Genomic DNA, 25,461 nt, shown 5'->3' with positions numbered 1-25,461 from the left:
GAAGAATCAAAATTACTGGAAGCCTATACAACTAGAAAGATCTAAAGATGGTATTAAAACTTCATGCTTGGCATTTGCAGATGACGTGGCCATTCTAGCAGAAAACGAGACCACAGCAATTAAACAGATAGACATTCTCAAAGAATGGGCCGAAAAAGTTGGGCTACAAATTTCCTTCCAAAAAACCAAATTCATCTGCTCAAAATTTGAAACTCAAAAACTGACTACAAAATATGGACAAATTGAGAGAGTTCCATTCTTTAAATACTTAGGCGAGGTCCTAGAACCCACAGGGGGAGAGAAAACTGCACAAAAAGTTCGACTGCAAAAACTGAAAAGAGCATACTGGAATACCCACAACATCTACAATAAAAAGTGTCTCTCCATTCACTCAAAAATACGACACTACAATACAGTAATCAAGCCCGAAGCACTATATGCCAGCGAAACACTCACACTCCATAGAAAAGGCGACCTGGAAGGCATCCTGAAAGAGGAACGCAAAATTATCAGAAAGATTCTTGGCCCAAAAAGAACGGAAGATGGATACAGGTTACAGTCTCGGAAAACTACAGAAAAATTATCTAACCTCGCCGCAGACATCCGGAAAAGAAGACTAAAATTTTACGGTCATATCCACAGACTCCCAACACCCAGACTCTCCCACAAAATTTTAATATACATTGAAAAATTGAAAATCATACCCTGGATACAAGAAACCAAAACAGATCTAGCAAATGCACAAATAAATTCTTTAGAAGTTATAAACAGAAATGTATACAGGCAAAAAATCAATAGTTGGAAAGTACAACCCAAGAATGAAGTTTGCAAGAGACAGGGGACAAAATGGACAGAGGAAAGAAAGAGAATTCATGGGGAAAGAATGAGAGAAGTTTGGAGAATTAAAAAATTGAATCGGAAAAGCTTTGCGTGATCCGTATGGGTCCAATCGCACATAATAATAATAATAATAATAATAATCCTCCATTAGTCTAATTTTTCGCCTGTCTTATCACGGATCAGCCAAGAACTGGGAGGGCCTTACTTTACTGTATAGACTTATGTGTGAAGGTGAAGGGATCTTAAAGACAACAGATACACGTCTATACAGACAAGACTTGGAAGAGCAGTTGAACGGAATGGACAGTGTCTCGCAGGTGATATAATTGGATCCACAAATAAAGCCGAAAGACAGCACGCTGCGCGTAGTAAAAAGGCTAGTTCTATGCTTTTATCATTAAAGCTTGATGTACAGTTGAAGTTTACGCTTTTCTGTTTAGTGTTATTTGATATTTGATTGACCTGTCTCAGTTGCATTTATCTGTATGTGTACATTAAAAACTTAGACGCAGAAGTACTCTTGTGTGAAGGGAGTTGCAAATAGTGACAGTAGAACATTTATATGGTTTTAACTAGGGCAATGTTTAGGATGAGTCAAGCTGAGCAAAGCAGCACGCATCAGCCTTCAGCTGTTAGCACTGATAATAATGAAGCAGTAAGAAGTGTTGTAGGACCGATGGCTACAGATAGCGCAACAGAACGCCCTGTAGACACGGCTGTGGGTGTAACAGCAAGTACGCAGCAGGGAGTAGATCCATTGGTAATTATCATGAGACAGATCCAGATGATAACCGAGAGCATGAACACTTTGAAAACCGACATTAATGCGAAATTTGCCTCAGTTACTGAAGGGCAAAATGATTTCATACGAAATTAGCCTCAGTTGCTGAAGGGCAGGAAAATCTGAAAACCGATATTAAAGCACAATTAGTGACAGTCACTCAAACTCAAGAAGAGATGAAACTAGTCCAGACTGAGATTAAGCAGCAGTTACAAGACAGTTTTTCCGAATTAGAGCAGCGGATAGAGGCGAAGACCAAGGAACTCCGAGAAAATTAACTGCACAAATAGAATTGGTGAAAGCACAATGTGAGGAATCTACTCAGCGCGTACGTGTCAAAATGAAGGAGTATGTGGCTATTCCTTACGGGAACAAGTGGAAATGGTTCCGCAATTAGTACAAAAGGAAGACGCCATGTCATGTGCAATTGCGCAACTTCCTATATTGGCACGTACACAGACTAACCTAAAGGAAAGCGTTGAACATCTGACAGAGCGTCAAGACGTTATAGACCACCAAATTAAGGTATTAACGGGTAAATTATCCGAAATCACATTAGAAAACAAAAGGCTAATGTGTGAAAACGTTGAGCAAAATGTTAAGGCAGCATTCCAGAATTTATCTGGCAAACAGGAAGAGAATTTGTTTGCGAAAGGACCTGAGGAGGTGCGACAGCAGTTAGGTGCTGATTTTGAGCATTGGAAGCAAACGATAGAAGAGTCGATGCGCGCTTCACAACAAAGCTCAGAACAAATGAATACAGGGCAGCAGTAGAAGTTGGCAACGACTATAGAGCCACAATACCGACTTGTGCAAGTAATTCAAACATTAAATTGCCACAAGCTGGTTGTTCGCGTGAATTCTTATCTAGTGGAGATTACGAAAGCCTTTGGCATGCCGAAGAAAAAATGATAAAGCATCGGCAATTCCAGATTTTTAACCCTGACAAAAGCGGGGTCCATCCAATTGCTTTTATTCGAAGTTTCAGAGGAGTGCTACCCAGAAATTGGTCGGAGTGGCAGATCAGTTTTGTTACAGGATATATACAAGGTTCGGGGGCGATCTGGGCCTCGGACATGACTTCTGTTTGCCCGACATATGACGATTTTGAGAAGGCGTTTTTAGCAAAGTTCTGGTCAGAACGCCTTAGGCAGGAGGTGCTCTACCCAGAGCCTTTCTCCTTTTCGGAAGGAAGCCTTAGAAGGTATTTCGAAAAATATATAAATAAAACGAGATACTGGGACAGACCTATGCCCTTGCCAGACATAATAAGCATACTTAAGGCAAGACTACCAACTAGCATCCGGAATCAATTGATTTATGGCAACGACAAAGACTTGGAGTCGTTCCTCACGACGTTAGACTATATAGATATTATCGAAGAGAAAAACCAGAAAGTCCGTAATAACAGATTCCAATATAGGGCGACAGAACCTCCGCCAAACGGTAGGCAAGGTGGAAGTATGGGTTATACCAATGGCGATCAATCGACACGTAGAAGGAATGAACAGAGATCGGTAAATAATGGAGGAACCCCTCAAAATCTCACTACCATTCCCGGCAATGGTCTTGCAAGGGGCTATTCAAGGAACAACAGGAACGGGAAAAGATGCAACCCCGTGTGGGGGAACGAAAGAAATTTCAGACCCCAAGCCTGGAATAATAACAATAATAGAAATTGGAATCAACCGGGAGGAATGAATTCAAATAGCCAACATCAGTGGGGATGGACATCTCCGAATCAAACGGTAATTACCGAAGTGACGGATGATGTCAACCAGCAGACAAATCAAAATCCAACAAACTCGTAAGGAACCACTCGTGCCCCGGAGGAGCGGTCAACAATTGGTTGAGGGGCAACAGGATATGTGTACCCATGCTAACGTATAATGATGGACGATTACTGGCAGATGAACTGACTGAGGACTTAGAACCACAAGATGAGGATAAGGAACAGGTGGCAGTAGCCGAAGTGCAAGTCATTATGGAGACCGTACCTATAGTGGCGGTTTTAGACACAGCTGCAACCACAAATGTTATTTCGGAGGCACTATTCAACAGGATTAGAAATATTAGACGAGTACCAGCCTTTCCAGTTCAAAATTACAGAATAATAGGCGCCGTTGGGGCTCGATCGGCTAATGTAAAGGTGCAGTCACTACTTGATGTGGAATTCGGAAATGTAGCAATATTAAGCACATTCCTTGATGTGAAAAATTTGGTGGTAGATTGCATTACCGGAGTCGACAGCCTGCGTCAATATGGATGCAGAATAGATTTCAAAACAGGAAAAATTTGGTTGAATGTTAATAAACAAGAAATTGAGATGGAGTTGTTGAAAACAAAAAGTCTTACGAGAAAATATAATTGTGGGATCAGTGTGCAAGTAATAAGGACGGCCCAAAATTCTAAACAGCACGTAATTAATGAGTTCCAAGTCAAAGAAGATTTCGGTCAATTAGTGTTTGAAAAGTTAAATGAATCCGACTGCATTATCGAAGATAAGAATAAGCAGTTCAATGAATTATTATTAACGTATGAAAACGTTTCTGATGAAAGGCCAAGAGTTATTAAGGGATACATATGCCATCTCTACGTTAAGCCGCACGAAACGTATTGTAGAACTTTCTATCCTGTTCCCTGGAGGTTAAAGGCTCAAGTTCAAAATGAAATAGATCGCATGTTGAAATGGGGTTTGATCGAACCCTCTACAAGCCCATACTGCTCCCCATTGTTAGTCGTGCCATAAGCAAATGGGACTGTTAGACTGGTACTCGACACCAGAGAAATAAATAAAATCATAATTCCAGTGAGAACACATCCCGAAAACATAGACGAACTTATACAACGGTTCCAGGATGTCAAATATTTGAGCTTCGTACACATCTGGAATTCGCAATCTTTCATAAAAGGAACAAATTGTCCAAACGGTTGATTCTCCCGACTGACTGCAGTGTTTAACAGCAATAATAAATGTAAAGATCTCTTACAGCAAGCCAGCCGCTGATTACCAAGACGAAGGAGTCCACCAAAGATTCTATTTGGCTGAATCTTTTTATCACGTAAAGAAATCTTATATTAAAAAACTATACATAGATAAAGGAGAGAAAGAGCGAATGAAAATAGAGATAATACTAATAATCCTCCATTAGTCCAATTTTTCACCTGTCTTATCACGGATCAGCCAAGAACTGGGAGGGCCTTACTTTACTGTATGGACTTATGTGTGAAGGTAAAGGGATCTTAAAGACAACAGATACACGTCTATACAGACAAGACATTACACAGAGATAGCGGCTAGCTGCATTGATCATCTATTCTTAGATTAAAGAGACGGCAACTTATTATCCGACCATTTAAAATGTTAAAATGGCCAATCCGTGACAGGACACGTTTTTGGAGGTTGCTAAAATGATTTTGTCCTCTGTTTCATGTAAACTACGACGGGCTAACCTAACTGACGCTTGGAAAAGAGAGGAAAGATCCGCAGGTGATATAATTGGATCCACAAATAAAGCCGAAAGACAGCACGCTGGGCGCAGAGAAAACGCCAGTTCTATTTCAACAGCTGTTGAGGTGGAACAGTCGTTAGCGCACAACTTCTGGGGAACTCACCGCACAAGCAAGATTGCAACCCCAATTTTAAGTTGTGACCTCAGTTTCTTCTTTTTTTTCAGTATTGAAGGCACTGGAGAAAATGAAGCGTCTTCACGCACTTTCTCATCGGTCTCGATTTCCTTTGTGCCCTACAATCATGCAGTACGAGTACCCAGTGCAGGAAATGGTCTAGTTCATGCGTGAGCAACTGTAATTTCTACAGCGGTAGGGGATGAAGGTGTCATCTTGCTCGGTACAGGGCACGTTAGGATTTAGAAGCAATGAACAGGCCGACAAAGCTGCCAAGGAGGCCTGCAGGAAACATATGATCACAGAATGCAACATTCCCTTGCATGCTGTCATTCCGCTGGTGGGTCACTGATCCCAGCAGCTATGAGACAAGAAGTGGCTACGCAGGCAGGCAATATAAGCTGCGTTTGGTGAAGCCAAGTACCCGGTCACGGCGATCCTTATGCCTGTTGCTCCGGCGCGATAAGGTGGCCCCGACACACTGGACTCTGCCCCCTCACACATGGCAGTTTACTCCAGCGCGAGGACCTCCTCCTCTGTTACACCTGTTTCATGCAAGTCAGTGTATGCCATAGTTTAACTAAGGGAATTTTACTCCGAGTCAAGTTGACAAACTCGAAGTTAGGTGGGGATCTGCCCTCTATTTTATCTGATGAGGAGACGAGTGTGGTCAAGCTATTAAAATTTTGTGATGCTTCCCGACTCTGGCCTAAGTTTTTGGGATGGAGTTTCTAGTGTGTTACAGAGTGGTTGCCTCAAATCCTTTTCTTCCAGCAATAAGCCAGCCGCAGGTGTTTGTTGTCTTCTTTTAATTATTTCCATTGCTTTTGCAATTGCTGGCGCCCATTCTTGAAGCTGAAAAAACCATTTAAATCTAAAACAATCACATTCGCTCAAATGCCAACAGCCATGGTGAAAGACGTTGAACCAGAAAGCATGCTGGAGAAAAGTGAACTGGAAATCAGTTTCATCCCCACCACTGAAATCCACACTGTGGTCTGCCTAAAAAATAATCAGGACTACATCTATATAATCCGTCTCGCCAGCCATTATTGACCACCTTATGCGTAATGGAGCCTTGATTTACTTCAAAGAGTACACAGTGGAAACATCTAGATACCAATCCTGGAATAGTTTCCCCTGTTTTATATCTCCCAAAACATCGAATCTCAACGCAGCACTGTACCGTCGATATCCGCACCTTAGCATATTCCACCTTCCTAACATCTCGACATACTCCACGTAGTTTCCCGGAGCAATTTCAACTACTTTACCCTACAATCTAATGAGATCAGTCCTGAAATCCGCCCATCATATGAACTGTAACGCACCCTACACTGAAGACTATTCCATTCTGGGTCCTGACGATTCAAAACTACACGCATCACCAGAATCTCGTCACGCTTCGTTTCACTGTCTTATTCTTACCAGTCTCTCTTTTCAACCGTCTTATTCGTGGGCTGAAGATGGCAACACGGCTGCAATCAACCCGACTGCACCTCCCTACTGTGGATTATTGATAACAGATAAATAAAAAAAATAAAAATAAATAAGATCGTAGAGATTTCTGATATCAGGCAAACTGGCGAACGCACAACTCTCCACAAAAACTTGGAACAGCACGAAGTACGTCATAGTTTGCTGTTAGATTCAAAAAGCTTCCATTTATCAGTCACATTTCTAAGGGAGTCGACATTTAAACAAATTTAACAGTGAAGGGAATGGGAGGACAAGACGGGTTGTATTCTTTCCGAGACAGGAATTCCACCTTCAGTGTGCGTAAAGCTTTGTTCAGTTCTATGGCAACTGAAACGTAGAAAAGCCAAAACTTGAAAGTGGAATAGTACATTTCCACAGGTTTCACACGGCAGCAGCCGTCTCTAAGAGCGACTAATAGTAACAGCTCACGCACCACGCGAGGTAAGGGCTACTGGCAACTACTGTGGGACACGTAATGGCTTCCATTATACAGATAAAACTCGCGTACATTCTGAGTAATGTGTTGGAAAACGCAAAATGAATGGGTTCAAGAGAAACTTTTATACCACGGGATAAGTAGCTATAAATAGTTCATGTGCAAGGAAGCAACTTCTCTGACCCCAGGTACACAGATTAAAACTGTAAACTCTGAAAAAAAAAAGGAAAATCCTAGCTCACAGATATCATCGGATTTTGACGTACATGCTTAAGGGGGTCCTTTAATATTCCTACAAGTGGCACCTACCTTTCGTACAACCATTTATGCATCTACAGCGAGTCTTCTCCATCCGCTCCTGCTTTGTCATTTTTACCATCTTTTCTAGACTGTATTTCTCTTTTCCCCCCGCCCTCCCCTCACGAACCATGGACTTTCATACGGTGGAGTGGCTAACGTGCCTCGGCTATACAGATAGCCGTGTAGCAGGCCAAGGGCGCACTCAGCGAAGGGCAAGAGAGGGCAGCTGCTCCTCCGCCCCCCACCTCCCCCCCCCCCCCGCCCAAATCATAGAAAAATAAATTCTTTGCAAACCGAATAACTCGCAACTTGCCTCACAAGAACGGACAGAAAATAAAAAAATGTTGCGGATGTTGACTAGTAACCGATGTACCCAGTGTCATTTGTCCTGCTATTACGTCATTCTCTGCGAAAATCACATTAGTCCACCCCGCCGTCTCCCAACCTGCCGACAAAGTTTAGAAACTGTGTAATTTGCCGAAGGTGCAACCACAATGCAGCCGAATTTGTGAAGAGGACAGATTAACATATAGTTCCTGAAGAGGGGCAGCAGCCGTTACATTAGTTGCAGGGGCAATAGTCTGGATGACTGATCAGGCCTTGTAACATCGGTCAGTACGGCCTTGCTACACTGATACCGCGAATATCCGAAATCAAGAAGAAACGACATCCTCTTGGGTAAAATATTTCCGAGTTAAATAGTCCTGTTTCAGTCAGTCATTGTCTGATGCTCTCTTAGAAGCTTGGCAGAGCTATTTCACCTGGTAAGCAAGATATATAAGACAGTGGAAACAACCACAGATTTCAAGCAGTGTGTAAGAATCCCAGTATCCAACTAAGTATGTGCACACAGGCACATGTATTACCTAATTATCTGTTTTATAAGTAATGGCCGCAAGGTACTCACACGAATCTAATCTATTGAATGGAACTACTCGTAGAAGCCAACTTGGATACAAGATTGGTTTCAGTTCGAAGAAAATGGAGGAATACGCGACGTAATATTTACCTTAGAAGACAAAATGATGAAACACATGCCTAAATTTATAGAATTTACAGATATCGAAAAAGATTTTGACACCCTAGAAAAAACTGAAATTTTGAAGTTGTTAGGGATAAAACACAGAGAGTGAAAGGTTATCTATAACATCTATAGTAATCACACTGCAGTTATAAGAGTCGAAGGACATGAAGGAGTAACTGAAAAGTCCGCAGCTCGTGGTCGTGCGGTAGCGTTCTCGCTTCCCGCGCCCGGGTTCGATTCCCGGCAGGGTCAGGGATTTTCTCTGCTCGTGATGACTGGGTGTTGTGTGCTGTCCTTAGGGTTAGTTAGGTTTACGTAGTTCTAAGTTCTAGGGAACTGATCACCATAGATGTTAAGTCCCATAGTGCTCAAAGCCATTTGAATTAGTAACTGAAAAGGGAGGGGGATACAATTGTAACTTGTCAAATCTGTACATTGAAAAAGCAGCAATGGAAGACAAGGAGAATTTTGGGAGGGAATTTAAGTTCAGAGAGAAGAAATAAAAACTTTAATCAAATATTATTGGTTTCTTCCATGCAAACAAAAAAAAGATATTAAGAACTTTAGTAATTGTCACTGACAGTAATTCTCTCAGTGACAGGAGCTTGGAAGATCGGCTGAAAGAAATGAATGTTGTCTTAAAAAGAGTTTATAAGATGAACGTCAACAAAAGCAGAGAAAGGAGTTACGGAAAATGCAGTCGTATTAAATCAGACAATGCCGATAGAATTAGATTAGCAAATGAGACACAAAGTAAAAGACGAATTTTCCTGTTTGGGTTGTTACAGAACACGTCTCACGCCATTGTGCTGTCGCCAAGATATTATCCTTCTATCAGGAAAGCGAAAACGGCGGTCTCCTTTAGGCGCATTGCGCGTTGGACAGCCGCAAACAATGCACAAGTCAGAACTTTTCCGCCGCCTCAAAACGTTCCCGCACTGTCCAGCGTTCCACACTGAACGGAATGGCGTAATGTGGGGGTCCGATCAGAAATGGTAAATGGCTCAACCACATTAATGTTGGGTAGTCCCGTGGTGGGTGCCAAGGAGTTGGTGGTTTCTATGAGACAGAGGAAAAGAATCAAATTCGCATGTAGTGTCTGATAAACTTTTACTTAACTTAGTTGCCAGTAACAAATCCAGGTCAGTAAACAGTAGAAGTACTTGTGTCAGGCCGTTTCCATATATTACTCACGCAAACAAAGTTGACACTCGGCGCGTTGCCTGATGGGAGGGAGTAGAAATGGGAAATGCCTTTACGGTCGCTCCCATCAGCCACCGCGCCGAGTGTCAACTTTGTTTGCGCGAGTAATACTCACAGTAGAAGCGTAGGCTGAGTTTCGAGGCACAACGATGAGACCGAAAGCTTGACTAGACTAGACAGACCGGCAGGTACGACGTGTGACTGCAAGTCGGCTCCTAGCGCGGCCTGGTGGGGGTGCGTCTCGGAGACCGCTGCAGACTGGCGGTGTGGTCACGTGGTTGCTCACGAATTTGGATCGTGGACTGGCCTAGCGTGGTATCGAGGACGGACGATACCACATTCCTCCCTCTCTCCTCTTCCCTACACCTCCTAGCCATCGTTGTGTTTAGCCCAAGACTGGTGATAACATCCCTTTCCCAGCACCTGTCTCTGCAAAAAACTCGGAAAAAGAAAAATAACGCACATTAAAATCAGAGCGTTGAAAGTGTTGTTAATAAAAACTCTCTATTTAAACTAGACTGAACTGCATGTAACTGCTTTAGTCTTTAATAAAACTTGCATTTGACTGCGTATTAACTGAACTGCACTTTATCTGACTGAATGAAAATATTGTTGGAAAATTAATACTCAAAATACAAATCTGACTGCATGAAAGTTTAATGGTAAAAATAAATGGAAGTCGCCAACCTGCATCTGACTGCGTCTGTGGACTTAGCTCGTGCACTCCTTCCCGTTTAGCCGATAATAAAACATATATTCAACTCAGCCGTAGTGCAATGGCATAAAATTGTCATTCTAGATAACTTTACTCATTTTGGCCCTGTTTGCTGCTTAATAAAAATTCTGTCCTGATCTGAATAATTTGCCAACTGTGCAATGGCATATAGATTATTTTACTCTGACAAATGAAATTATTAGCTTTACTCACGGGAACTTTACTTTAATGTACCTTTTGGTTCAATGCATGCACAGGATGCGGAGAACGACATAAGGTGAGAGATGGAACTCGAATTTTATCTAAAAAATATTTATTGTTCAAACTTTTAAGGCACATGTGAAAAACTAAAAAAAACTTCTATAGCATGGATTTACGAGAAAGTTTCACAAAACGCTTATTGCATCAACAATGGGATTTCTATCTAGCTTTCAGACATTATTTAACCAAAGAAAACCTATTTTATTAATTATTCTTTCTAGTTTCCCCAGGTATGTGCCGAGTTTCGCTCAATATATAGCTTATTATGTGCGTAGCGCCAATTCTTACTTTGATGCTGTCACGACCCGGCAGCCTCCTGCAGGCATCTAGCTCCGACTCGAAACACATCTGCTGTCTCTGCGCATCTCCTCACCACTGCTCAAACTTTTACCGCGTGCACCTAGCTCTGTTAGCTGTCAAAGATCTTACTACTCGAAGATGTACTACTCGTCCAACCTTGCGGTTGGGAACTATCGACATTTTTCACTGGCTCTATCCTGATCGAATCTCAGCACGTACCTTTCAGCGTTGTGGAGGAAGGGCCGACCACTGCGGAGAGCGCAGCAGCTGAAACAGTGTCCTGAGTCGGCGTCCATGCAAGAGATCCATCTGCGATTTGCCGTTGCATGGCTCGGAATGGTAGAACGAGACAAAACACTGAAGCTTGCTCCTGTACATGGGAGGCGTGTAAATTATTGATTTGTTACGTTCCGCTTCATTGTTGGGTTGAGGTGAAATGGTGCAGTCGTAACATGCTTGATGCCATGGTCGTCACAAAACTTCTCAAACTCTGCCAATGTGACCTGCAGTCCATTGTCCTAAACGAGCAGTTCTCGTAAACTCTCAATGCAAAAGATTTTGGCGCTGGAGTCTTGATAGCTCTAGCTGTAGTGGTGATTGCATGGGAACCGTGAACGGAAACTTCCTAAGGGCGTCCAAAACCAGAAGTCAACGGAAATTCCAGTAGGGACCGGCAAGGTCGAAAAGCACTCTTTGCCAAAAGCTTGGGAAAATCTAAAAATTTCTGTGGTGGAGCAGCCTGATGGTCCGCTCATGCTCGAAATTGTGAGGTTAGCTGTTATATTTGGCCGGCCAGGGTGGCCGAGCGGTTCTAGGTGCTTCAGTCTGGAACCGCGCGACCGCTACGGTCGCAGGTTCGAATCGCGCCTCGGGCATGGATGTGTGTGATGTCCTTAGGTTAGTTAGGTTTAAGTAGTTCTAAGTTCTAGGGGACTGATGACCTCAGATGTTAAGTCCCATAGTGCTCAGAGCCATTTCAACCATTTTTTTGTTATATTTGACCATACATTCTGAACCATGCGAGATGGTATTGGGTGAGCTGCTTGGATACAGAGAAGGTCTTGACAGAGAAGGTGAAGAACTTCCTTCTGAAGCAATTGTGTCACAACCATGGGTGGGACTAACCATTGTCTGTACATAAGAGGGTGACGCTCTACTGGACCAATAAGTTATGCCAAAGCACAAAATAATGGCTTACAACCACATCACTAATCTGTATAGTCGTATGTGGCCAACTGGTGTAGAGGTACTGCAACAAAATCTTAAGACTGGGATCCGCAGTCGTCGCCTGAGCAATCCGTCAGTTGTTTATGGGAAATCCCACAATCGTTTCATTTACCTGGATATCAATATGAAATAAGAATCTTCTGATGCTTCAAACGCACATTCGAATGCTTAGCTGTAGGCCCATACAGAATTTCATACTGATAACTGTAGGAGAGCAGGGACCAATACTGCAGCTTTTGTGCTATGGGTGGAGGTTTATGTTCCGTCAACAAATAGAACTTCCTGCCATACAATTATTGGAGGAATTTGGTTATGGGATATAGAATAGCAAGAGCTTCCTTCTCAGTCTGTGGATAGATGCATTTATCTTTGGTTATGAGTCTGGATGCGAAGGCAGTTGGCCTGTCCAATCATTCCCATAAGACGATGTGTCAACCGCCAGCATTATCGACTTAGGGAGATCAAAACTCATCAAAGATCGAGTCCTCAATGAAGCACTGTAATTTCTGAAATGCAGCTTGCCACTTCCAAGTCCACCCAAACAGAACATTATTTCGTCGGATACTATGCAATGCAGCTGCAATCTTCACAGCATTTGGAATGAACCGACTGTAACAAGTGACTTTACCTAACACAGTCTGGAGATCACCGACGTTCTGAGCAGCTGGAAGGTGACAGGTGGCACTTAAATGTCACTTCGAAGGTTAGATACCCTGACTGTTGATAATGTGTTCCAAATATTCAGTCACAATCTAAAAAAGGAGACTTGGCTTTATTGCATTCTAACCCAGAATCTGAGAACATTTTAAACTATTTACTGAGATGTTCTTCACCAGTACGACACGAAACTACAATGTCGTCCAAATACTCCGCACAAGAAGACACTGTAGCAGTCAACTATTCTACATAACGATGAAAACTTGCAGGTGCCAAAGAGCAACCGCAAAAACTTAGATAACACAACGTGGGTATTGATCACAAAAACTCTATGGGACTGTTTATACGGGTGAAGCTTCAAATAAGCAGCATGAAGATTAGTCTTGGAAAAGAAGCGACATGCACCAAACTTGTCCATGAGTTCCTCGGGCCGTGACAAAGGAAACGAGTCAGTCACAGTCTGTGGATTTACCGCTGCCTCGAAATCTGCGCAAAAGCGTAATTTTCCTGAAGGTTCTTTATAACCACTACAGGGGATGTCCACTGGCTGCCTGCTACAGGCGAAATCACACCACTGTCTTCCCAAGATAAGGGTTCCTGTGTCTCTTGATCTCAGCGTGAGGGACGAGCCGCGCCCGGCAAAAGCGTAGTTACGCATTGTCTTTCATGGTAATGTGAGCCTCGAAATTGTCAGCATTCCCAAGACCATGATGGAAAATGTTACTAAATTCAGCACAGGGTTCAGCTACCCTGTCCCGTAAACACAGAGGATTTGGAAAGAGATCATTGTGCTGAATGTGCAAACCAAACAGATCAAAACAATTATTACCAACAGTATTTTCACTTTAGATGAGCACAAAAGGCGAACGAGGTTCTAGCGAAACACGGCAGTTAGGCTGCAAATGTCCAGTATAGATATGTCACGTCCATCTAAAGCAGAAAGAGTGACTGTGACTTGAGCTTGCCTAAAAGTTCGTATATGCTTTTATTCAAAAGAGTCAAGTACGCACCAGTGTCCACTTGCAGACGTATATTGTGTTTGGCAATCTGAGAAGTGATAAACAGTTTATTAGCATGACGTCGGACTGAAGAAGTCTGTAACTCCTTCGCTGTTGCACTGGACCTCCACTGAGCACTGCTAGAATCACTACTTGGCTTTTAAAATATTGTGTTTACGTCCAGTGACTGGCACGTCTGAGAACGCGTAGAGTGCTCGTTGGACTTGCGTTTCTGCAAACAGATTGAATGTGTCCGTGCTTGCCACAGCGGCAGCACTTAGCGTCACGGCAGGGGCACGCCTGCCGCGTAACTCCGAGGGCTGGATTTAACCCCGCTAGCCTGTTGTCTAGCGCTCTGGTGTCGTTCAAAAAATGGCTCTGAGCACTATGGGACTTAACATCAATGGTCATCAGTCCCCTAGAACTACTTAAACCTAACTAACCTAAGGACATCACACAACACCCAGCCAACACGAGGCAGAGAAAATCCCTGATCCCGCCGGGAATCGAACCCGGGAACCCGGGCGTGGGAAGCGAGAACGCTACCGCACGACCACTCTGGTGTCGTTGACGACGCTGCTCTGGCCCACACTTCGCGGCCTGTGAACGCCGGACGAAACCTGTTTGCCATTACTCCGAACTGCATAAATATCAGCCGAATCAAAGTCAACCGCTGCGCTATCATACTACTCCTATTGCTCCACTAATTCAAGCTATGATCAGGATACTTAAGAATATAAAATCACCAAATATGCAGCAATCAGTCGCAAAATCATGTTTTATTTATTCACTTTTGTAAATCGATTTCAACTGATTAAGAGCCATCATCGGTGCTACAAATACAAGAATAAAAATAATTAATAAGAGTGACCAAATGAATAAATTTCATAAAGCAACGTAAACCAATTAAATGTATATAGACGCATTAAACCATTTAAAATGAACATACAAATTTACCTTTCAACCAATGTGTACTATAGTAGTAATATTGTTTTAAGCATACGAAAAGATACAGCTTAAATAAAAATGATAAGAAGAAGAAAGAGGTATGACATACAAAGTAGGGTAAAATATAATAATATAATACTAAAGTATTTACATGAAATGGACATATTGACAAAGAATTTGTCAACCACATAGTACAGTTATATACGCCAAAAACCGATTGTACAAATTACTAAAAAGGAACAAACATAGATGAGAAGCACGCCATCGAAAACATTTTTAAAAATGTTTTAAATTACTTATCGTATTTTTATCCAAGAACGAAAGGTAATCATAATTCCAAAACGTAAAACAGTGTTGGCATCCATCTAGCGTACAGTTAATAAAATTCAGGAAGATTGGACTTTTTTCCGGCAGATGGCGCCACATTGCTGAATACACATGTAATGTAAACTAAGTTAAGATAAGAAAATTAAGGGCACGAACGAAACAAACGTATTAACAAACTTAGTTCGCTGCCTTGTCCTCTGCACCAACAGACAGATGGTGTATTTTTTTTCTTTATTGTTATTTTAACACCTGAACAATCAGGTAGGCTGGCAGCGGCATACTACGCCGCTCTTCAGCCATAGTGTTGACAATAACAGTACAATAATGGAGAAGTAAAATGAACATAGCGACGGGCAAAAAATAGTGGTCACAGATACACAAAAAACACGGAGCCGTTCACACTCGACGATGACAACACTGAAAACACGTTGACACGGCGCACATAACACTGATGAATCCAATGGCACAAGTGAATGTAGAAGCGTGACGGCGGACACTAAAAACACAAAACGACGTCACACACACGAGACACAGATGGCGACGATCTCCGGCGCGCGAAAGTCCACGTAGCGTGTGCGAGTCCGGGGACCTGCCAAGAGGGGAAGAAGGGTGAGGGGGGGGGAGAGGGTGGAGAGGGGAGAACAAAGATGCCAATGGCTGAGGAGATGGGAGGAGGAGGGACAGGGGAGGGGAGGCCCGGGGGAGGAGTGGGGAGAAGGGATGGAGAGTGCCCAAAGGAACAGACACAGGAAGAGAGAGGGAGGATAAAAGTTGGTAGGAGGGGTAGATGGAGGGGAGAAGGACATCATCAGGGAGGGGGAGCTGGTGGAAGCCACCTTGGGAAAGGGTACGGAGAGTTGAGAGACGGAGGCCGGGTGGGACATGGGAATACAGGCGCGGCAGTGGGCGGGGGTGGGAGAGGATCGGGGAGACGAGCAGGTGAGGAGGATCGAGTTTACGGGAGGTGTACAGGATCCATATCCTTTCAAGGAAAAGGAGGAGGTGGGGGAAGGCGATGAGATCGTACAGGATCCGTGTGGGGGAGGGGAGACGGATGCGATAGGCGAGGTGGAGAGCATGGCGTTCAAGGATTTGGAGGGATTTATAAAAGGTAGGGGGGACGGAGATCCAAGCCGGATGGGCATAACAAAGGATAGGGCGGATGAGGGATTTATAGGTGTGTAGGATGGTGGAGGGGTCCAGACCCCACGTACGGCCAGAGAGGAGCTTGAGGAGACCGAGTCGGGAGCGTGCCTTGGCTTGGATTGTCCAGAGGTGGGGAGTCCAGGAGAGGCGACGGTCGAGGGTGACGCCAAGGTACTTAAGGGTGGGAGTGAGGGCGATAGGACGGCCATAGATGGTGAGATAGAAATCAAGGAGGCGGAAGGAAGGGGTGGTTTTGCCTACAACGATCGCCTGGGTTTTGGAGGGATTGACCTTGAGCAACCACTGGTTGCACCAAGCGGTGAACCGGTCAAGATGGGATTGGAGAAGGTGTTGGGAGCACTGCAGGGTGGGGGAAGGGCAAGGAAGGCGGTGTCATCGGCAAATTGGAGAAGGTGGACGGGGGGTGACGGCGGCGGCATGTCCGCCGTGTACGAAAGGTACAGAAGGGGGGAGAGGACGGAGCCTTGGGGCACACCGGCGGAGGGGAAAGAGGTGTAAGAATCTGTGTTATGGATGGTGACCTAGGAAGGACGGCGGGAGAGAAAGGAGCCGATCAGACGGACGTAGTTAATGGGAAGGGCGAAGGTTTGGAGCTTGAAGAGGAGACCGGAATGCCATACGCGGTCATAAGCACGTTCGAGGTCCAGGGAGAGGAAGATTGCGGAGCGACGGGAATTAAGCTGTACAGACGGTGTAGATTTATGTCTCATGATATACGGGCACACTGTAAGAGCCCCTACGAGTTCTCAATTCATCCTATTGAGCCAGTGTTAATTTTCCCATGTATGAAGTGTGCTAGCACTTTATTTTTGCATTTGGCCTTGTTTCGTTAATACGTTTATTTCGTTCGTGTCCTTAATTTTCTTATCTTATGGTTTACGGTCACTGCATGATTTGGGAATCACATGGAGCCCACCATTCATTTAAGAATATGTTCGACGATGCGAGGATCTGAGACATTTTTAACAATAGCGTCCCTAATTGCGGCATCACTGTAGTAACGTCCACACTCAGACTTCAATTTGTAATACCATGAATGTCCCTGTAAGTTAACTACCCACTGCTTGTATGTCTGATTGGGTTGCCTAAGCAAGCAAAACAATTTGTAACGTTCAGCAACCACATTAATCCGCTTGTCATAGTACCTGTCTAGCGCAGCAATTAGTTCGTCGTAAGCAACACTTTCACGCCGGGAGATTCGAAAAAAGTTACAGGCTAACCGGTGCACTAAAACACCAACTTTTACAAGAAAATGTGGTTTGCTTTCCGTACCTTCAAAGTGTTGCGCCTGGAAATGCGAGTCGAGCTGTGTGCGGTACTCGAACGATTCCTCTTGTGTAGAGTAAAATGCACTGAATGGCGTTGCGGAAACAAGCACTGTATGCTTGTCGGTGCTTTTACTGATTGGGGCGTCACCGCTGAGTTTGCGTTGCTAACAGTCTCTTTATGGAGTCCATAAGTTATTGCATCTGCTGAGCCTGCAACTGACTAACCTGAGCTAATAACAGTGGCCATGATTAAACATAAGAAAGAACACTTGTACACAAATAGAGCGCAACCACTAAGCTATGCTAGAAGTAAGAGACAAGTGAAGTCACTATACAAAGCAGCCTCCGAAAGAGCGAAAGAAAATCTGTCAGACGCAGGACGAATGTCCTTAGACGCACACCAACGTTAGCACACAGAAGCAATGTGGCGGGCAAGCGCGACAGATGTCCACAATTCAGCAAAAAAATAATAAATACACTCGCGGAAACCGAAAACAGCAAAATCAGTGTCCTTGGGGATAGCGAGACAGCCAACAAAACGATGTCGCTAATGTTTTGTATTGATGAGAAGTAGGACCAAGCACAGTTTTTCCTCGTCGCCAGATGTTTGCTTGTCCTTTGGTGGATACCAAAGAGTTGGTATGTTCTATTAAGAGAGTTAAAGAACGAAATACACACGTAGTGTTTGATTAATGTTTACTTATCTTCGTCACCTGTAAGAGATCCAGGTCAGCAAAAAGTACAAGTTCCTGAGTCAAACTGAGCCCGCACACTGAGGTGAAGTCTTGGGATAGCGATAGGCGCATATACAGATGGCGGTAGCATCGTGTACACTAGGTATAAAGGGGCGGTGCATTGGTGGAGCTGTCACTCAAGGTCAATCCCTCCAAAACCCAGGCGATCATTGTAGGCAAAACCACTCCTTCCTTCCGCCTCCTTGATTTCTACATCACCATCTATGGCCGTCCTATCGCCCTCACTCCCACCCTTAAGTACCTTGGCGTCACCCTCGACCGTCGACTCTCCTGGACTCCCCACCTCCGGACAATCCAAGCCAAGGCACGCTCCCAACTCAGTCTCCTCAAGCTCCTCTCCGGCCGTACATGGGGTCTGGACCCCTCCACCATCCTCCACACCTATAAATCCCTCATCCGCCCTATCCTTTGTTTTGCCCATCCGGCTTGGAACTCCGCCTCCCCTACCTTTTATAAATCCCTCCAAATCCTTGAACGCCATGCTCTCCGCCTCGCCTATCGCATCCGTCTCCCCTCCCCTATGCTGATCCTGTATGATCTCATCCCCTTCCCCCACCTCCTCCTTTTCCTTGAAAGGATACGGATCCTGTACACCTCCCCTAAACTCGATCCTCCTCACCCGCTCGTCTCTCCGATCCTTTCCCACCCCCGCCCGCTGCCGCGCCTGTATTCCCACGTCCCACCCGGTCTCCATCTCTCCACCCTCCTTACCCTCTCCCAAGGTGGCTTCCGCCAGCTCCCCCTTCCTGATGATGTCCTCCTCCCCTCCACCTACCCCTCCTATCAACTTTGACCCTGTCCCCCCCATTTCCGATGTCCTTTCCTTTAGGCACCCTCCCTCCCTTCTCTTTCCTTTTCCCCCGTCCCCTCCCTCCACCCCTCTTCCCCCGGGCTTCCCCTCCCCCTTCCCCCCTCCCCCTCTCTCCCGTGCCCCTGGCATCTCTGCTCTGCTCTGCTCTCCCCTCTCCCTCTCCCACTCCCCTTCCTACACCTCCTCCCTTGGGAGGTCCCCGGACTCGCACACGCTCAGTGAACATTCGCGCGCCAGAGGTCATCGCCATCAGTGTCTCGTGTGTGTGCCTTCGTCTACGTTTAGTGTTCTTTCGTCGTCACGCCTCATCTGTTCACGTGTGCCGTCGCCGTCGTCCGTCTTCTGTGCGCTGTGTCAACAAGTGTTAGTGTTTTTTCGTCCAGCGTGAACGGCTTCATGGTTATTGTTTTTGTATCTACATTCTTTGCCCGCCACTTTTTTGTATTGTCTGTGTCACCTACTATATATCGTATTATTGTACCCCTTAAGGCTGAAGAGCAGCGTATTATGCTGCTGCCAGCCCGCCTTGTATGAGGTGCTTAAAATTACAATAAAGGAAAAAAAATGTGGAGCTGTCATTTGTATTCGGGTGATTCACGAAAAAAGATGTCCGACACGATTATAGCCGCATTATACTTGGTGATAGACGCATAGGACATTCCATATCAAATATCATTAGGGACTTCAGTATTCGGATATTCACTGTGTCAAGAGTGTGCCGAGGATACGAAATTTGAGACGAGCATAGGACAGGCGCTGCAGGGGACATCATGATGTCTCACCACAGACAACACAGTGGCCGACGGCTTTCACTTAACGACCGAGAGCAGCGGCGCTTGCGTAGAGTTCTCAGTGCTACAAGACAAGCAAAACTGCGTGAAACAACCGCGGAATTTAATGTGGGACGTACGGCAAATGTGTCTGTTAAGACAGAGAGGCCAAGTTTGGAGTTAATGGGCTATGACAACAGACGATCGACGCGGATGCCTTTTCTGGCATCAAGATATCCCCTGAAGCGCCTCTCCTCTGCTCGTCATCATATCGGCGGGACCCTAGACGCATGGAAAATCGTGGCCTGGTCAGATGAGTCCCGATTTCAGTTGTTAACAGCTGATGGCGTAGACACCATGAAGCCACGAACCCAAGTTGTCAATAAGGCACTATGCAAACTGGTGGTGGCCACATACTGGTGTGGGCTGTGTTTGCAAGGAATTTACTGGGTCCTCTGGTCCACCTAGACTGGAAATGGTTATCATCAGCTACTAGGAGGCCATTTGCAGCCATTCATGGACTTCATATTCCCAAACGCTGATTGAATTGTTACGGACGATAGTGCACCGTGTTACTGGACCGTCAGTTGTTCACAATTGATTTGAAGAACATTCTGGACATTTCAAGCAAATGATTTGGTTACCCAGACTGTTCGACACGAATCTCATCAAACATTTATGGGACGTAACCGAGAAGTCATTTCGCGCACAAACTTATGTACCAGCAACACTTTCGCAATTATGGACGTATAGAAGCAGCAGAGCTCAATATTTTTGCGGAGACTTCCATCGATTTGTTGAGTCCACACCACGTCGAGCTGCTGCACTATGCTGGGAAAAAGGAAGCCTGACATAATATTATTAAGTATCCCACGACTTTTATCATCACAGTCTATATCCACAGTAGTAGCAGAGACTGAGCGTCAAGATACAACGATTAGACCACGAGCTAGACTAGACAGAACTGACAGGCGCTGGCACACGAGCTGTTCAGGATGTGTCTTGGAGCTGGCCGCAGACTGGTGCTGAAATCACATGGCTGCTGCCAGGTTTCAAACGTAGACTGTTGTGTTAAACGATACCACAATTAACACCTTAGCAGTGTAGGGGAGCCGAGCAATGACTTCCATGTGTGAGGTCAAATGTGTGTGAATTCCTAAGGGACCAAACTGCTGACCTCATCGGTCGCTAGACTTACACACTTCTTAAACTATCTTATGCACACACACACACCCATGCCCAAGGGAGGACTCAAACCTACGGCGGGAGGGGCCCCGCAGTCAGTGACACGGCGCCTCAAACTGTGCAGCCTCTCCGCGCAGCTGTATGACGTCAGGATGGCTACTGGGAAACTAAACAGCAATAAAATATGAAACTTCCTGGCAGATTAAAACTGTGTGCCCGACCGAGACTCGAACTCGGGACCTTTGCCTTTCGCGGGCAAGTGCTCTACTGTGAGAGTACCGGGCGTGAGTCGTGCTTCGGTAGCTCAGTTGGTAGAGCACTTGCCCGCAAAAGGCAAAGGTCCCGAGTACGAGTCTCGGTCGGGCACACAGTTTTAATCTGCCAGGAAGTTTCATATCAGCGCACACTCCGCTGCAGGGTGAAAATCTCATTCTGGAAACATCCCCCAGGCTGTGGCTCAGCCATGTCTCCGCAGTATCCTTTCTTTCAGGAGTGCTAGTTCTGCAAGGTTCGCAGGAGAGCTTCTGTAAAGTTTGGAAGGTAGGAGACGAGGTACTGGCAGAAGTAAAGCTGTGAGTACCGTGCATGAGTCGTGCTTCGGTAGCTCAGATGATAGAGCACTTGCCCGCGAAAGACAAAGGTCCCGAGTTCGAGTCTCGGTCGGGCACACAGTTTTAATCTGACAGGAAGTTTCATATCAGCGCACACTCCACTGAAGAGTGAAAATCTCATTCAGCAATAAAATATTATTAAAGTTCAGTAATTTATTCCCTGTGCTCAAAATTTGTTGCTCTCCTGCACCAGCCTCGGCTGATGCTTCATTCAGCTGCATGCTGGATTCCAGCTGACTTGTGTTTAATCAGTTCAGTATGTGCACACCAAGGCGATGGTGTTAGTAACCTTGGCACCATGGCTAGTTGCTGGTTGGCAGGTGGCAGCTATGCCCAGCATGAAAGATTGGTCTTGCACTGGCTGTTGGAGTGTCCTCAGTCCCAAACAAAATTCTGTTAAAAAATGGTTCAAATGGCTCTGAGCACTATGCGACATCTGAGGTCATCAGTCCCCTAGAACTTAGAACTACTTAAACCTAACTAACCTAAGGAGATCACACACATTCATATCCGAGGCAGGATTCGAACCTGCGACTGTAGCGGTCGCGCGGTTCCAGACTGAAGCGCGTAGAACCGCTCAGCCACTCCTGCCGGCAAAATTCTGTAATGACCCTTTGTGAATCATCAGTGATGTACCTGCAATCGGTAGTCACGTGGTCAATTGATCTCCTCCCTATTGGTCTGGTGGACTTCATCACCCGGATTCCCCTGGTTGCTGAACAGTATCGTGAATCCTAGGAGGATCTATTGGTGGCTTCCGCATTCAATTTCAGTGCTGGCAGCATTCTGTGATGCGATGTTGTCAGAAGACAGACAGTTTCTCCATCAGTAGATGGTAGGAGTCAAGCAACATGAAGTTCAACAACTGATGACCATCATACTGAGTACATCTTTAGCTTGTTCATAGATTCTGCTGAAGCATGTAGGAGATAGATTCGCTACAGTATCGCACTCAGAGAACTGAGTGCTATTATTATAAATGCCATCAGTCCCAATGATGAGGTTACAAGAGCTGGAAAACTGGAGTTTTTAAAGGGAGCTAATGTGAGTGAAACCTGGTAGTCAAGGAAGGCAGGATTCGGTAACGATTGTGGACGCGGCCGTAATCAGTTACTGTTGGTTCCTTTTTGCAATTACACACATTTATTTTAAAATAATTCCAGACTCAGCAATAAATAAAGATATCACACGTTATTAATGAAGGAATAAACAACTGTGTAATTAATAGTGCTTTCGGAGCGTTACAGTTTACCAATTGAGCATAAAATACAGACACAGCAGATAATGTTGTAAAAACAAGCCAATGTGATCCCAGTTAGAATTTTAAGGCAAGTAACCACAGTCACGGCTGAAGGCCTTTAACGCCATGAACGGCAATTCCAAAAAAACAAACACACTGTAAAACAGCAATGCAATAGCAAGGTTGATTAAAAAAAAAAAAAAACAGGGAGCTGATCGCCGAACGAGTGAGACAAAATGATGGTAAACTTGGTAGCACAATAATTTAAACCTGCTGTAACGTCAAGAATGACATTCAACAAAACAGCAAGTACAATAATAAAACATAAAACACAAGGGCCAGTCACAGATGGTGCACCAGGAATCGACTTCTGAGTAGGTCCGGCAAAAAACACTTTCGCGAGCGATGAGGTAGGCAGCCAAGAGTTGCATTCAGTTCACAAGATGGTAACTCAGACTAGTGGCAGTCTAACGAATCACTAATGATGATTTTGCTGAGGCTACCTGACGTCCTGTAAACCAAATGCAAAGATGTTAAAATACGCCAAAGCCGGAACCGGCGGTATGGACTCTGTCCGCAGAATATTGTGCTCAGAGCACCCGGAACGAGAAAGGAATCACTACCACCAGAGTAGAAGAATCGCCAACCAATCTACAATCAAAAAAGCTGCCAAAATTACACGCCTCTCCGGACACCAGCGGCAAGGCGATGAAACGTACACTGCCGTTACATACACTAACCACCAGGGCAGGTAAGTGGAGCGTTAGCGGCCACGGGGCAGGAAAATACCGCTGGTTGAACTTAACAGATAGTAACAAACTGAACTCAATAAATAGTAATTAGAAGTCGAGGAAAGTTAATCAGATCCACCATCCCCAAGCACTCCATTCAGTGCTCTTCACCTCGGCAACACTAACAAGGGAACCTCCCCATCGCACCCCCCTCAGATTTAGTTATAAGTTGGCACAGTGGATAGGCCTTGAAAACCTGAACACATATCGATCGAGAAAACAGGAAGAAGTTGTGTCGAACTATGAAAAAAATAATCAAAATATACAAACTGAGTAGTCCATGCGCAACATAGGCAACATCAGGGATAGTATGAGCTCAGGAGCACCGTGGTCCCGTGGTTAGATGAGAAGTCCTTGGTTCAAGTATTCCCTCGAGTGAAAAATTTAATTTTTTATTTTCACACAATTATTATCTGTCCGTCCGTCCGTCCGATGCGAGGTAACTGCGCCGTAGGATGGGGACGTTACACCTAAACAAACATCGAAACAAAACATGTTTTGACAGAGCACAGGGAAAACTGAGCCACTGTGAAACTGTTGCATTCATTTGTTGCAGTTTATGTGACAAACTCTTATGTTTTCGTCACTTTTTTGGGAGTGATTATCACATCCACAAGATAACCTAAATCGGGCAAGGTAGAAGAATTTTTTTACCCATTCGCCAAGTGTACAAGTTATGTGGGTCGACAACATATTCCCGTCATGTGACGCACATGCCGTCACCAGTGTCGTATAGAATATATGAGACGTATTTTCCTGTGGAGGAATCGGTTGACCTATGACCTTGCTATCAAATGTTTTCGGTTCCCATTTGAGAGGCACGTCCTTTCGCACGGTTTTGCGGTGCGGTCGCAAAACATAAACACTAAACTCATTACAGTGAACAGAGACGTCAATGAACGAACGGACAGATCATAACTTTGCGAAAATAAAGAAAGTAAACTTTCCACCCGAGGGAAGAGTTTAATCAAGGACCTCTCGTTCCACAACTGCTGACGCTAACCAAGCGACCACGGGGCTCCTGAGAGCATACTATCCTTGATGTTGCTTATGTTGCGCATGGACTACTCAGTTTGTATATTTTGCTTATTTTTTTCATAGTTCCACACAACTTCTTCCTGTTTTCTCGATTGATCTGTGTTCAGTTTTTCAAAGGCCTATCCACTGTGCCAACTTATAACTAAATCTGAGGGGGGTGCGATGGGGAGGTTCCCTTGTAAGAGCAGCAACACGAACCCAAGTCACAGGATAATCGCAAGATCTCAACGCGGTGGAGGTTTCTCTACTTGAATCCCGATGCACTCAACTTGCAGGACCCGCTTTACGACGAGGTCGTGCACCCTCGTGACCACAGGCCTTCGACCCGGCAATCCATGCGCGCCGCCAACGGTCCCGGCGTTTTCTCACACTACGCGGACCTGGCTCCTTCTGAGTCCCCAACCGACCTGCACACTGACACGATCCGGAAGAACAACAACGTCGCTCTAATGTTAGGCCACAGTTACTACATATCGATAACCGCCGCTGCTTCCATTAGCGGACAAATGGTTCAAATGGCTCTGAGCACTAAGGGACTTAACATCTGAGGTCATCAGTCCTCTAGAACTTAGAACTACTTAAACCTAACTAACCTAAGGACATCACACACATCCATGCCCGAGGCAGGATTCGAACCTGCGACCGTAGCGGTCCCGTGGTTCCAGACTGAAGCGCCTATTACCGCTCGGCCCCTGTCGCCGG

Source organism: Schistocerca americana, chromosome 4, assembly GCF_021461395.2.
Source record: "Schistocerca americana isolate TAMUIC-IGC-003095 chromosome 4, iqSchAmer2.1, whole genome shotgun sequence".
Classification (NCBI taxonomy): Eukaryota; Metazoa; Arthropoda; class Insecta; order Orthoptera; family Acrididae; genus Schistocerca; species Schistocerca americana.
The sequence above is the reverse complement of the archived record's forward strand: the minus strand, read 5'-3'. Positions refer to the sequence as shown.